The 16,394-nt window shown below is 44.4% G+C and overlaps 1 protein-coding gene and 1 pseudogene across 3 annotated transcripts in view; both read right to left on the bottom strand.

Annotated features, from left to right (window-relative positions):
* LOC139579024 (sorbin and SH3 domain-containing protein 2-like) overlaps positions 1-16,394 on the bottom strand; it is a 104,235-nt gene that overhangs the window by 49,877 nt on the left and 37,964 nt on the right. The window lies entirely within an intron of this gene.
* LOC139579734 (homeobox protein SEBOX-like) overlaps positions 251-16,394 on the bottom strand; it is a 34,988-nt pseudogene continuing 18,844 nt past the window's right edge.

The raw sequence follows: 16,394 nt of genomic DNA, 5'->3' as shown, positions 1-16,394 counted from the left end.
TTTTGCTGCGCTTACTTCCTGCTGGAGATTGGTGGGCGGAGCTGGGAGGGTCGTCAGTGCTGATGGGGCACACCTGTGAAAGATCAGCTGTGGCATAAAGCCACTGTTTCCCCATTCAGCAAGAGAATCCTCTCTCCATGCATACCTTTGGTTGTTTTGTCGTGGTTTTGGCAGGTGACACCTCATTTACCGACCGCACAACCAGAGCTGGGACCACCAGGCTATACAATAGGTAAGCAGGGGCAGGAAATTAGAACTTCAGGAAGATGGTGACAATAGCAGCATTATAGATCAGGTCTGAGATGTATCCGATGGAGGTCTGGGGGCCCACCTGAGGATGATGACCCTGTCCTTGAGTCACATCCCAGTACATCTGCTGCGGACGGGAGGGGACAACCTGGTCCACTGAGGTTTGATGACCATCTTACCTGTGAGCCAGCTACAGTCTGTGGCTTAAAGTTCCTATACCCAGAGGTGCCCACGCAGGGCTGGTTGAACCCAACCCCGGTATGGCAGTGAGAAGTGCGCTTGCCTTCCAACGGGTGCAGTGGTAGTAGCAAGAGATTCCAGGTGAGATCGGCAGCCTTCCTCCCACAGTAGGGATTCTGCCAGGTTTGGGGAGACGGGTGTAAGCTGATGAGACACAGGGTTGCTGTAGCGACGGAGCCAGTCGGAGTACAACTGCTGACCATCACCACGCTGAATCTGATCTGGTCGGAACATCTCCCCCATTGTGGTTGTGTTGAAGGAGGGACCAGGGGAGGGGACTATTGGGCGAGGTAGGCTCTTCCAAAAGTTGGGAGTGTTTACTTTTTATGGAATAAATTCATTTTTGTTATTCCTTTACTCAGTGTGTGGTTTCCCATTGCAACAAACAAACAATCTTGAGCCAGGTTGTAACAACACCAAATGTAATTCCTTAATACTGTAGGGACATGGCCGACATGATAAATCGGCTCTGAAAATACCCTTGTCCATGATTGACATGGAAGAAAGGCCCTGTTTGAAAGTTCAGGCCTTACCCGACTAAGGCGACAGTCGGTGTGCGTGCACGTATGAGTACGTGTGTGTGTGTGTGTGTGTGTATATGTACAGTGCCTTCAGAAAGTATTCACACACCTTTACAACACCGCATAATGTCAAAGTGGAATTTAGAAATTAATAAAAAAATTAAAAGCTGAAATGTCTTGAGTGAATAAGTATTCAACCCCTTTGTTATTGCAAGCCTAAATAAGTTCAGGAGTAAAAAATAAGAAGTAAAAAAGCCTGTACAGAATAAAAAATATTCCAAAACATGCATCCTGTTTGCAACAAGGCACTTAAGTAATACTACAAAAAATGTGGCAAATTATTTTTGCGTCCTGAATACAAAAGAAAATCCAACACATCACTGAGTACCACTTTTCATATTTTCAAGCATGGTGGTGGCTGCATCACGTTATGGGTATGCTTGTTATCAGTAAGGACTAGGGAGTTTTTTAAAGATAAAAGTAATACAGCTATAAGCAGAGGCAAAATCCTAGAGGATTACCTGGTTCGGCCTGCTTTCGAACAGACACGGAGACAAATTCCCCTTTCAGCAGGACATTAACCTAAAACACAAGGCCGAATCTATACTGGAGTTGCTTACCAAAACGACATTGATTGTTCCTGTGCTTGAAATTCAGTAGTTACAATTTTGACTTAAAATCGGCTTGAAAATCTATGTCAAGACTTGAAAACGGTTGTCTAGCAATGATCAATAATCAACTTGACAGAGCTTGAAGAATTTTTTTAAATAACAGAAATGGGATAATATTGTACAATCCAGGTGTGGAAAGCTCTTAGAGACTTACCCAGAAAGATTCACAGCTGTAATCGCTGCCAAAGGTGCTTCTACAAAGTATTGACTAAGGGGGGTGTGAACTTATGTAAATTAGATTTCTGTAATTAATTTTCAATAAATTGGAGAATATATATATATTAAAAAAAAACATGTTTTCACTTTGTCATTATGGGGTATTGTGGGTAGACAGGTGTGACATTTTGGGGGGAATTCAGGTTGTAACAAAATGTGTAATAAGTCAAGGGGTATGAATACTTTCTGAAGGCACAGTATGTGCATGCATATGTGCGTATGCATTTCATTACTGAGGCTATGGGCGTGACAGATCCAGCTAGTGTCAGCTCACGGGGTCTGTGGCGGGGATCATACGTGTCTGATATGTAGATGGCTGCAACACACGGGCGTGCATCCCGATAATGACACTCGCATGTGTTCAGAGATTAGCCTTCATGGCTTTTGCTGATAGGTATCATTCCAAGATGTGTTCAAGCGCATGTCCCCATGTTTGAGGAGGCACAATCTGTACAATGTTCTGCTCTTCAATGGACATTTCAAGTGATGTGAACCTCGACTCATAATAATAGGCCCGTACACCAATTGATTCTAGAAGAATAGAATTTGTAAATGCCTTATGACAAACACCTAATTCAGCTACTTAACTATTCACCCAGACCCACTATTAGTTTAAATGAGAACGTGTTAGTGCTGGGTTAGAACTAAAATGTGCAACCTGGAGGGTACCCCTAAACCGGAGTTGAAAAACACTGTACTATGAAACACCATCACACCATTATTTATAGCCAACCATTTACAGTAAAGCATGGTCCACAAAAGAAGCTAAACAAAAGGCAATGCACAGTAATGTCTTAAATCACAAGCCTTGTAAACGTTTTGTTTACGAATGCACAAGTTAGCAGTCGTGACACAGATGATTAGGTTAGCCACAGAGAGATGTTACTAGGCAGAAGGCACAGAATTGGCACGAGGAAAGCTGCCACGGAACCATTTAGTGCACTCAAAGTTTGCCGATCAAAATAAAGTGCTTTTTCCTCCCCGAGCTAATTTAGAGAAAAATCTTCATGTACCAATAGCCTCCAGTCAGGCTAGAGCAAATATTCAAGCTCAAAGTATTTGAAAGATTTCCCATAGTATTGTAACCTAGGTCTGCATGCTGGTCCTTTTCATTAGAAATGACAGTATTGTAACCTAGTGTCACGCCCTGACCATAGAGAGCTGTTTATTCTCTATGTTGGTTGGGGCGTGACAGTGACTAGGGTGGGGTATCTAGGTGATTAATGATTTATGTTGGCCTGGTATGGTTCCCAATCAGAGGCAGCTGTTTATTGTTGTCTCTGATTGGGGATCATATTTAGGCAGCCATTTCCCCATTGTGCTTTGTGGGATCTTGACTATGGATAGTTGCCTGTTAGCACTATTGTTAGCTTCACGTTTCGTTTGAGGTTTATTGTTTTGTTGTGAGTTTCACTTAGTAATTAAAAGATGTGGAACCCAGATCACGCTGCGCTTTGGACCACTTATTATAACGATCGTGACAGAAGATCCCACCAACAACGGAACCAAGCAGCGTGCCCAGGAGGAAAGCCAGGAGTGGAGGACATCCTGGACGTGGGAAGAGATTATGGCAGGAGACAGAAGCCTGCCATGGAAGCAGGCGGAGGCAGCGAGGGAACAACAGCGACGACGCCAGGGTTCGCGGCCAAGACACAAGCCCAAAAGACAGCCCCCCAAAAAATGTTGGGGGGGGCACACGGAGTGGTCGGTGATGCTGAGGGGTGAGTCAGAGACCGAGGAGGAATATTGGGACAGATTGAGCGAGGAGTGGGCGGCGAAAGTTGAGGGGAGTGAACCAGAGCCACCGTGGGGAGCGTGTGACCGGTCAGGCACCATGTTTTGCAGTGATACACACTGTGTCTCCAGTGCACATTCACAGCCCGGTGCGTTCTGTGCCAGCTCCTCGCACTTGTGCTAAAGTGGTTATCTGTCCGGGATGGGTTGTGCCAGCTCAGCGCGCCTGGTCTCCAGTGCGCCTCCTCGGTCCAGGATATCCTGCGCCGGCTCTACGCGCTGTATCCCCAGTGCGCCTTCACAGCCCAGTGCGTCCTGTACCTCCTCCCCGCACTCGCCCTGAGGTGCGTGTCACCAGCCCGGTGCCACATGTACCGGTCCCACGCATCAGGCCTCCAGTGCGCCTTCACAGTCCATTACGTCCTGTGCCTCCTCCCCGTACTCGCCCTGAGGTGCGTGTCACCAGCCCGGTGCCACCAGTTCCGGCCCCACGCACCAAGCTTCCAGCGACGGTTCCCGGTCCGGTGCCTCCGGCGACGATCCACGGTCCGGTGCCCCCGGCGACGATCCACGGTCCGTGGATACACGGTGCCAAACAAAAAACAAAGTTGAACAAAATCATATAAAACTCTATGCACAAGGACTAATTTGAACAATTTCCACTGAACATTCACGCAAAAGCACATTTACGGGAAGAACTGTGCAGATGCAAAGTTTGGAAACAAAATATATGTAAAAATCTCCCTCAGTTCTTTGTGTGACCATGTTTTCCAAAAACTCTTATATATCTGCTCTGAAATAAGACTCAAAGATGTCAGCAGAAAGAATGGGGTGTCAGTTATGACATGACACCTTGACTTTGAAAACATCTCTTTTGGTTATTGAACTACAGTAAGTGAAGAGGATTTACACCCGGTAACCGAATTACATCATGGGTCCCTGATCTGTACAGAAATGCATAATTATGAATTTTCCTTCTTTTGCATATTTGGGTATTATTCTACACACTGGCTAATGTTGTAATGAGCTCCGCTCTCAAACGAGACCACATTTGGTTGTGCCTGCCCATACCATAACCCCACCTCCACCATGGGGCACTGTCAACGTGGTGAACATCAGCAAACCACTCGTCCACACAACGCCATACACTCGGTCTGCGGTTGTGAGGCCGGTTGGACGTACTGCCAAATTCTCTAAAACAACTTTAAAGGCGGCTTATGGTAGATAATTGAACATTCAATTCTCTGGCAACAGCTCTGGTGGACATTCCTACTGTCAGAATGCCAATTGCACGATCCCTCAAAACTTGACATCGGTGGCATTGTGTTGTGACAAAACTGCACATTTTAGAGTGGCCTTTTATTGTCCCCAGCACAAGGTGCACCTGTGTAATGGCCATGCTGTTTAATCAGCTTCTTGATATGCCACACCTGTCAGGTGGATGGATTATTTTGGCAAAGGAGAAATGCTCACTAACAGGGATGTAAACACATTTGTGCACTTTTATTTCACCTCATGACATGTTGCATTTATAACACTTGACATATTGCATGTATATTTTTGTTCATTGTAGTTGGCAGAGGTCTTTACTTCAGCATTACTGCATTTCTAATCCCTTTGAAATACGTTTTCTTGTAGATGTTGTCTAAGACCCCTTTTCCGTCTGTTTGACTAGAAATCAAAGCCTTTAAATACCAATAAATATCAAATACCTCACTTTAGGTTGGAAAATGGTTGAAAAATGTATATATATGCATTAATTTCTCAAAAATATTGACTCATAGCTTTCATTTGACACCCACTTTGACATGCTCCTACGAACTTCACATATTGGTTCTCATGGGTCCTTTACATGGAAATGCCCATTACCCACAATCCTTTCCTGGCAGCCAGTACAGTACATGGCAAACCACTTAGCCTCTATGCAGCATTGAAAATAGGCAAAAGGTGGCTAAAAATACAGCAGGTGAAAATGGACCCGGGGAGGTTGAGAACATATTACAGCAGGAAGATGATGACTATACCAACACCCTGTCTGACTGACTGGCTGACAGGGGAAGTGTTGCATTCTGGTCACGACAGGAGCCAGGAGGACATCTCAATACACCATAGATGGTCTCCACATCTGCACTGGCATTAAAGAGCTGAACAAGTGAAAGCAACTTACAAAAGCAGGCATCCTCCACATTGCCTTCACCCATCCTGTGTTTTCAGAACATCGCAGGGGGTGAGGAGATGAGGGGAGGAAGTCACTTTTGAAAAAGGTTTATGTCCACACACCGTTTGTTTGCTGCTCCCACAAGTGATGTTTAACTAAAAGCTACAGAAACAGCGTCTCCTCTGGCATGGTTGTCATCAGGTAACCAAACCCACATGACACACAGGGAAGAAGCCATTTTTAGACTTTTGAGATATGTGGGAAAGAGCCATCACCGGGTGACGACTCCTCCACACATCATGTCTACAAGTTAGTGACACACCACACCACACTTGTCACACGGAGGGGACTGGAAATAGAACGCTCTTATACATCCATAGGAAGACGTGAAATGACAGTAAATACTCTCACAGTTCAATATAAGCGTGTTAATATGCAAAACCTCCAACTAACTTTCAGGTGTCTCAACTTACCCTAATTAACATATACAGTAGGATTAGGTTGTTCGTGGACAATACTTTAGACAGTTGACTACAAACGTATATTTTCGATATCTGATACAAAGTTGCTCTGCTAAAACCAAAGCAGCTCAGAAATCCCCAAATGCACCATCATGGATGGATTAAAACAAAGGGTACTCTCAATAATCATTTAATGGCAAAAACAGAACCTATCGATTTTGGTCCTTTTTAGAACGCTAACAGATAAACAAGCTCACAGACAGCCGATAAAGCCCATCCAACAACCGAGGCCACCTCTGCTTAGACAGCGAACTGGAAAATTTATTTCTCTCCATTTTAAAGAATGTGCGAGAGAAGCACTTAGGACTCTATTGATTTTTAAAAACACACGCCATATGTCTTGCCAACACAGCCAGTGTTGGTGGTGTTAGCCAAGGGTCTAGCACTGTGATGGGTTTCTATAGAGCGCCAATGATACTAGATGGTAAATGCTGCTATAAAATGGCTAGTTGTCTGTCCATTTAGAAATCTTACACGGCCACACACACACGCACGGCCACACACACTGGGGTAAATCACGGCACCGGCGTCGTGGCTTGTCGCCATCCAAACCAGGGCCAGATTAAAAGGATCATGTTTCCGGGGGACAGACCAGCGGCGACACAGCAGCTGTGGCCACCACGGCCCACAGGGGAAGTGTTATGGTGGGACACTGGATCCGAGCACGCGCTCTCTCTCTCCCCCTCCCTTCTCTGAATGGAAATGAATGGTATTCAAACCTTTTCAGCTATAAAAAAAACTTTAGAAACTTGTGTCCAATAGGAAGACATTGTTTTTGTCTAACCCTTATTTCACAAAGCAAGTTGACTGAGAGAACAACTATAATTCACAACTTGTGTCCAATTGGAATCTGGGAATACGCAGGTACACCTAAAATGTCTTTCCACACCGAGCCCCATATCCACCTGCAATTCCACTCAGTCCCCTTTGGGGGGCAGTGTCCTACACTTTGCCTAGCCTACCTCTGACCCAAAGAATCAGCATGGAGCCATTCCAATGTCTAAAGCTTTAATGGCTATAAAACAAGTCACAGTCTTCGTATCAGACGGTCATGGGGACGGTTGTGACAGCGGCTGTAAATATTGAGGCCTGGCGCGTACCGCTGTGATTAATCGGCGAGTGTGGCGGCGCTGTTTATTAGCTGCCAGCACCTGATGAATCCCCAGACGAGCACATCGCCACACATCAACGGAATCATTTATCGAACAGGAAACGAGTAAGCTGGATGGGAGGATAAAAAGAGGGAGGGAGAGGGATGTGGGATCACTGCTTGATGCTCTCACCAGAGCTCCTTATTCCATGGATACATACACACACAATGTCTGAACCATTACATTCATAAAATGAGACTACCATGTTCGAATCGTGCCATTCTCTGCCACTGCAGTGACCACTTAACTTTGCGTCACGTGAACAGATATGCTCAGCCTCAGTGTTGCATTTCGCTGGGTCCTCACTATACAAATGTCTCCGCTTTGCGTCGACAAACAACCGAGCTCCCACGCTGTTCCCCTGTGCACTTCTCATGACAAAAGGAAGACACTCCAGCACACCGCTGATCTTTGATGACCCACAAACAATGCATCTCACTGCGACATTTTGGGAACTTCTCAAAATAAAACCCTCTGAGCTTCTCGGATGTCCGATGCGTCACACCCCTTGGGAGCATTGGGGTACGCAGTCACACACATACGCGAACAAGTGGTGGTGGGGGGGGGGGGGAATTTCCCTATACAAGATGTCTTCGTCCCAGGTGATGTGCGTTTGACTATGTACGCTAGTAGGTCTTGGGAAAAAAACGTATATCTTCTGCAGACTCCTACCCAATTTCAAATGGACCCCTTTTTACCCATAACCCTGAATGTTTTGGTCCGGTTTCCGAGACACAGATTAAGCCTAGTCCAGGACAAACAAAATAACACATTCCAAATGGAATTTCCAGGACTAGACAATCTGTGCCAGCGAAACCGGCCCATAGGCCTGGGGTCCCCCTGGGTGCATGTTTAGTTTGTTGTCCTACACAGCTGATTCAAATAACCAACTCATCATCAAGCTTTGACTATTTGAATCAGCTGCGTAGTGCTAGGGCAGGCATGGGCAATTATTTTCCATGGAGGGCCACATTAGAATATATTTTTGCCATCACGGGCCAGAATCATATTACATGTATATGACTGTGTTGACAGATATATCTACTGTAAATCACATCCAGATATGCTACTTATTTTACTTTTTTAACATGCACAGAAATAAACCACATCCATGTTCTCCTTTTGGTCAGTATTTTCATTATTAAACATGCAGTGACCTACACGGAGGGAAAAGTACACTGTGCATTCAGCACCACGGACAGAACTCTTGTTCACGGGTATGCACAAAAACACAAGAAAGAGAGAGAGCTCAACATTACATTTCAACTACTCAGTGTGAGGAGTGATGTCTCTGATGGGCATTGACTAGAGCAGTGAAGTCAGGTAGTTTCGGATGTCGCTAGGAGTAGGATTGCTGAGAGGTGAGTCAGTAAGAGATCTGTGCCTTGACTTGTTATATTTCATCCCTGAAAATGTCTGTTGACCCAAAATGTACATATTTGGAAAGTTTTGTTCATTAAGAGATGCAAAGAACCTCATCAGTGACATTGTTTTGAATAGTTCTCCAATCACTGCATCAGAGTAAAGATCAATAAGCTCAAGTTGCAGGTCAGCATTACAGCATGTCATTTTCCAACACTTAGAAATCCTCAAAACAATGAGAAAACTCACCGTTCAAAGCACGCAGCAGTGATGTATACTTCTCCCGCTGGTCATCTGATAGGGAACAGACTAGTCGTGTCGGAAGGTGGGTGAGATTGTTGGCTTCTACTTGGCCGGTCAGGATGAGAAATTTTCCTTTGAATGCTTTGACAAGGCTGTACATCTGATGTACAAAAAGGCCCTTCCCTTGTAGTTTGGAATTCAGTTAATTCATGAGGGCCATGATGCCCACGGTGAAGGCAAAATCAGCCAACCATTCTTTATCTCGCAGTTGAGGGAAATCCACATATTTTCCTTTCATTTGTAAAAACTCAGCAATCTCTGACTTCAGGTCCCACACCCTTTTAAGCACCTTCCCCAAACTCAGCCATCTCACGTTTGTGTGGTAGGGGAGATCTGCATGACCCGACTCTGTCTCTTCCAACAGTGAGACAGTGATTTAAAGATTTTTCTGTTATGAAGTTTACCACTTTACTATCGAAAATTCATTATGTGATCTGAGCATGATTCCGCGGGCCGTATTGAATCAGGTTGCGGGCTGCCCGGGCCGGCCTTTGCCCAGGCCTGTGCATCAAAATTCCATTAAGAATGATTTCTTTGTCCTGGACTAGGCTTAATCTGTGCCTAGTCCAGGGGTGGGCAAAACAGTTTGGGAAACCTTGGTGTAGAGGATATATTGCATGGATCGGATAGTTGTCAGTCTAAGAGAGCAATGTGGAGCTATAAAAATGTTGCTTAGAAGCAATGGTACCTCAAATTTTCTTCAGCATAGAGCAAATTTCAGGTCTGCTGAGCACAAACTTTAACATTGTGAAAATTCTGTGCCACTTTCTGTGTTCGTTTACTGTGAACACTGAGGCTGTACCCGCTTTAAGTTACAGTTTCAGACTGTGGTCAAGTAGGCTACTGTGGATGCTCATAATGTAGGCTAACCAGAGAAAACGCATCCCATAACATGGAAATAGCTGTTCATTCAGCCTACATTAGCAGCCAATGTGGGCCTATATTCCTTTTGAAAAAAAAAATGCAGGGCTAGACATTAACCTGTTTATCCACTTGTCCTTCAGACAAGGAGATGACTGAAAATGTTGGTGTGTAGCTTTATGCAAGAAACCACTTTACAAAATAAAATGCATTATTATTCCCATACCATAATTAGAGGATCAGACAAATTGTGCTACCCTCTGCCTATTGTCTAAGCTTATTCAAGTCCATCTCAAAATACAACACTGCCCCTTTAAGACAAAAAAAAAGCACTTTACCTGACTCACTTTTCAAAGATGTCTAGAAATGTACACGTTTTGTGCTCTTGTAGGAAGAAATCACTCCCCCGTTGCTGACTACAAATGATCTATAACTCACACACTAGCAAAGGCTATGAACAAAATGTGCACACATGGCTACATGCAGCTTTCACATTGATCTCATAACAAGCGCATCTACTCATGACCACTCGCTCATGCTGTAAACACAGTCCAGTTCAACGTAAATGGCACAGATCCATATATGGCAATGGTCTATTTGCATATAGGCCTACTGCAGCTCAGATTTTTTATGGCGCACCGGTCTGTGTCGAGTAGGGGCCTGAGTCATGCAATAGGCTCCTACTCCACGCATTCTGAGGGAACTTTGCTTACGCCTCGATCACAATGACAGCGTCATTGCATTTTGGTACAGCAGAAGTACATTCATTTCCAATGGAACGTTGTGTTTGCCTTGCAGCATTGCATTGCAGAGGCAGTCGCAGTGCGTTCTGTGTGGTGCAAATGTAACGGATGTGAACTGGCTAGCTAGTTAGCGGGTACGCGCTAATAGCATTTCAATCGGTTACGTCACTTGCTCTGAGACCTGAAGTAGGGTTTCCCCTTGCTCTGCAAGGGCCGCGGCTTTTGTGGAGCGATGGGTAACGACGCTTCGTGGGTGTCAGTTGTTGATGTGTGCAGAGGGTCCCTGGTTCGCGCCCGGGTCGGGGCGAGGGGACGTCATAAAGTTATACTGTTACACATACCTTGGATTTATCGAAAGTATGAGTCAAACTATATGCATAGACGGCTTGACAGAAATGGTAGCAGAAGGTGAATGTTGAACTTTTGTTGCACACATACCCAGATGATGCCGCGTACTATTTTGCACAATGGCGCTGTCGGTGTGATCACGGCGTTTAAAAGGTGTTTCACACTTGCAAAAGTGGATGTGAAACAATCCGTTAGAGATGGTAATTTAGGCCTTGTGAGTATGAAAGCATTGTGAAAATCACTCTGACCAGGTGGTTCCTTTCAGTTGGATACATTCAGACTCTTCCATAAGGGATAAGAAATGATACCTTTGCCATGAAGTAATTTGATTAATGGCATTAAAAGGTGGATTAGCCATGAGTTTATTGGTTTAGTCAGAGTCTAGCGGGGCACATTATCACCCGATTGACACTGCACAGTTTTCAATTAAAAAGGGACTATTTCCATTTTAAAATCGAGTTATATTTTGTAGCCTTAAGAAAACAGATGCGCTGAATCAGGATGGTGGTTTAAGTTATGGTTTATGATGTACTGAAGTTTATGGCAAAATGTTATATTTCTATAAAGATTCACAGCCCCAGTCCTAGGAACACGTCAGTCTACCTTTATCGGAGGGCAATAAAAACACTAAACCTCATATCAAGGGACCTACTGTACACAAAGAGCCACTATCAAAACGTCGACAACAAAAATAATGTCCATAATAACTTCCAATTGTGCTCCGGGGCAAACAATGGGACTGTAGTTCCTTCCCAAAGTTAAGACATAAAATGCCAGAGACTCCAGCTCGCATAAATATATATATATTTTTTACTTCTCTGGAGTTTTTGTTGGCTTGTTCTTGGGGAAAAACTCGTAACTTTCAGAAGTCTATTGACATAGCAGCACTATGCGCTACTCCCATACTCCCGTGCCCTTTGAGGATAGAGTAAAATCTCATTTTGACTAAAACGTCTGGGGTAGGCTTATAAATCATATCCAGCTGACACTTGTGGTGCCACCGAGCATGTTATGAGTCTAACTTCGCTCTTTTATACCACAGATGTTTTGAATGATATAAAAGGCGATTCAATCTGAGCCTAATGTAGAAGCTCTGTATGGATAAATAATGCATTTCCTTAAACTCTATGTGGGAAAATACTCTCATACTTGAATTTCTTCAGTTCTCAGCTTTGCAATTTATTGAATCCTCCCCCAAGAGTTAAAATAAACTAAGCTAACTGCAACATCTGTGGCTAATGCCGAGCAGAAAGCCTGGAGAGGAGGAACTGCAAATCTCCAAGAAGTACTATTCCCTTCTTCCTCTGTTTTCAAGCCCCAAAAACATACGTTGAGATTGCCTAGAGCTGTTATATTTTATTGGGTCACAGTGGTTTATCCGTAGCTTGTAATTTAGGTGTTGGTGGAGACCTCTGGAGAGTTGTGTATATAATTACTGAACAAAAATATAAAACCGCAACATGCAACAATTCCAGCGATTCTACTGAGTTACAGTTCACAGAAGGAAATCAGTCAAATGAAAAATTCCTTAGGCGTAATCTATGGATTTCACATGACTGGGCAGGGGTGCAGCCATAGGTGGGCTTGGGAGGTCATAGGCCCAACTACTTGAGAGCCAATCAGAATGAGTTTTCCCCACAAAAGGGGGTGGCTCCTCAGTTTCATCAGCTGTCCAGGTGGCTGGTCTCAGACAATCCCACAGGTAAAGAAGCCAAATGTGGAGTTCCTGGCTGGCGTGGTTACACGTGGTCTGTGGTTGTGAGGCTGGTTCGACGTACTGCCAAATTCTTTAAAACAACTTTAGAGGCAGCTTATGGTAGAAAAATATACATTAAATTATCTGGCAACAGCTTTGGTGGACATTCCTGCAGTCAACATACCATGCTCTCTCAAACATCTATGCCACTGTGTTGTGTGACAAAACTGCACATTTTAGAGTGGCCTTTTGTCCCCAACACAAGTTGCACCTGTGTAATGATCATGCTGTTTAATTAGCTTCTTGATATGCCACACCTGTCAGGTGGATGGATTATCTAGCAAAGGAGAAATGCTCACTAACAAGGATGTAAACAAATTTGTGCACACATTTTTTGAGAAATATATTTTTGTGCATATGGGACACGTTTCAAACATTTTCCATGTTGTGTTAATATTTTTGTTCTCTATAGTTTCACTGGGTCTCCAGAGACACAGCCCAGAGCTAGCAATGTCTAAGCCACAGAAAGGCCCCCGGTTCGCCCCCACGAGACCTGTTGAATTAAAATAGTTTGTTGATGAAAATAGTCATGGCCTCTAAACCTTCAATCTGCATACTGGACCCTATTCCAACTGGACCCTATTCCAACTGGACCCTATTCCAACGGCTCCATATCCAACGGATGTGGACCAAACTCATTAAAAATAGGCAGTAATAAAGCCTCTCTTGAAAAGCCAAACCTTGACCCAAAATTTAAAAAAGAAGAAAAAAATTGGCCTACATCAAATCTTCCATTCCTCTCAAACATTTTAGAAAAAGCATTTTAGAATGCAGAAAAATCTGTTGCACAGCAACTCACTGCCTTCCTGAAGACTAACAATGTATACGAAACACTTCACTCTGGTTTTAGACCCCATCATAGCACTGAGACTGCACTTGTGAAGGTGGCAAATTACCTTTTTAATGGCGTCAGACCAAGGCTCTTCATCTGTCCTCGTGCTCCTAGACCTAAGTGCTGCTTTTGATACCATTGATCAACACATTCTTTTGGAGAGACTGCAAACCCAAATTGGTCTACAAGTTCTGGCCTGGTTTAGATCTTATCTGTCGGAAAGATATCGGTTCGTCTCTGGATGGTTTGTCCTCTGACAAATCACCTGTAAATTTCGGTGTTCCTCAAGGTTCCGTTTTAGGACCTCTATTGTTTTCACATATATAATATATAACCTCTTGGTGATGTCATTCGGAAACATCATGTTAACTTTCACTGCTATGCGGACAATACACAGCTGTACATTTCGATGAAACACAATGCAGCCCCAAAATTGCCCTCCCTGGAAGCCTGTGTTTCAGACATAAGGAAGTGGATGGTGGCAAATGTTTTACTTTTAAAAACTCTGACAAAACAGAGATGCTAGTTCTAGGTCCCAAGAAACAAAGAGATCTTCTGTTGGATCTGACAATTCATCTTGATGGTTGTAGAGTCATCTCAAATAAAACTGAAAAGGACCTCGGCGTTACTCTGGACCCTGATCTCTCTTTTGATGAACGTATCAAGACTGTTTCAATGACAGCTTTTTTCCATCTACGTAACATTGCAAAAATCTGAAACTTTCTGTCCAAAGATTAAAGTGATTCTGTCCAAAGTGATTATGCATATATGATAAACAGAGAGTAGCAGCAGCGTAAAAGAGGGGTTGGGGGGGCACATCATGCAAATAGTCCGGGTAGCCATTTGGTTACCTGTTCAGGAGTCTTATGGCTTGTGGGTAAAAATTGTTGAGAAGCCTTTTTATCCTTGACTTGGCACTCTGGTACCGCTTGCCATGCGGTAGTAGAGAGAACAGTCTATGACTGGGATGGCTGGGGTCTTTGACACCGCCTGGTGTAGAGGTCCTGGATGGCAGGCAGCTTAGCCCCAGTGATGTACTGGGCCGTACGCACTACCCTCTGTAGTGCCTTGCGGTCGGAGGCCGAGCAATTGCCGTACCAGGCAGTGATGCAACCAGTCAGGATGCTCTCGATGTTGCAGCTGTAGAACCTTTTGAGGATCTCAGGACCCATGCCAAATCTTTTTATTTTCCTGAGGGGGAATAGGCTTTGTCGTGCCCTCTTCACGACGGTCTTGGTGTGTTTGGACCATTCTAGTTTGTCTTATCCGGTGTCCTGTGTGAATTTAAGTATGCTAATTCTCTCTCTCTTGCTTTCTCTTCTCTCGGAGGACCTGAGCCCTAGGACCATGCCTCAGGACTAACTGGCCTGATGACTCCTTGCTGTCCAGAGTCCACCTGGTCATGCTGCTTCTCCAGTTTCAACTGTTCTGCCTGCGGCTATGGAACCCTGACCTGTTCACCGGACGTGCTACCTTGTCCCACACCTGCTGTCTCTAACTCTGAATGCTCGGCTATGAAAAGCCAACTGACATTTACTCCTGACCTGTTGCATCCTCTACAACAACTGATTATTATTATTTGACCCTGCTGGTCATCTATGAACGTTTGAACATCTTGGCCATGTTCTGTTATAATCTCCACCCGACACAGCCAGAAGAGGACTGGCCACCCTTCAGAGCCTGGTTCCTCTCTAGGTTTCTTCCTAAATTCCTGCCTTTCTAGGTTCTAGGGAGTTTTTCCCTAGCCACCGTGCTTCTACATCTGCATTGTTTGCTGTTTGGGGTTTTAGGCTGGGTTTCTGTATAGCACTTTGTGGCATCGGCTGATGTAAAAAAAACGTATAAATACATTTGATTGATTGAATGAATGACCTCCAGGGATCACCAGTCACTTTCTATCAGTGGATCGAACCACTCCCGACGCACAGGGGTGTTAAATGTTAAATGCACTCAAAAGATAGATAGTGACTTGTGTGAAGAGCGTCCTCCCACCGTTCTCCACTTTAGAGAGTCCTCGTCGGCGTGTGCTGATAACTGGGGAGAGAGGTGGTGACTATTAAAGCGTGCTCTTCCATCTGTGGCCGTTTGAGGTGTTCCCTCTCCATCTCCCCCGATGACTTGGCACTTTTCCGACCTGTCGGAGCTAGCGTTATAATAATGATGATCTCAACAAAACTTATTGGCCACAAATTTTATTTGAGTAAGAGAGAAAGGGAGAGTGATCGCAGATGCTTTACATGGGCCCTCAAACGCATTTAAGCGAGCGGGAGATTTCTTTTTAAATGGCTGATTTGATGGAAATCAAGACAGGCCTGCTTGTCAAAGCTAGTATGACCGAGTGGGATATAATGGACTTGGCTGCAGCCTTGAGGTAAATAAAACAGAGCAGAAAATGAAACTAAGCTTAGCACCATCCGCTAGCATCACTCAGTGACAGTAAATATAGGGGAAGTCTATTGGAAACAGACTCAGGTTGTCTCCCAAAATGGCACCTATTGGCCCTGGTCAAAAGTACTGCACTAACAGCAAATAGGGTGCCATTTGGGAGGCAGCCTTATACGTCAAGGAAAATCTCGGCAAAGAGACTGAGGGGAAAAACATTGCCAATGTCTCCAATCTCTGCCTCTCCAAATACGGACTTTTCAAATCAAAGATCTAATCATATTAGAGGCTACGGTTATATGTCTCAAAGGAGCTGGTTGGTGTATTTTAGTGGAAAGGCCTCATG

The sequence above is a fragment of the Salvelinus alpinus genome, chromosome 6 (genome assembly GCF_045679555.1).
Source record: "Salvelinus alpinus chromosome 6, SLU_Salpinus.1, whole genome shotgun sequence".
NCBI classification, from domain to species: domain Eukaryota; kingdom Metazoa; phylum Chordata; class Actinopteri; order Salmoniformes; family Salmonidae; genus Salvelinus; species Salvelinus alpinus.
The sequence above is the reverse complement of the archived record's forward strand: the minus strand, read 5'-3'. Positions and strand labels throughout refer to the sequence as shown.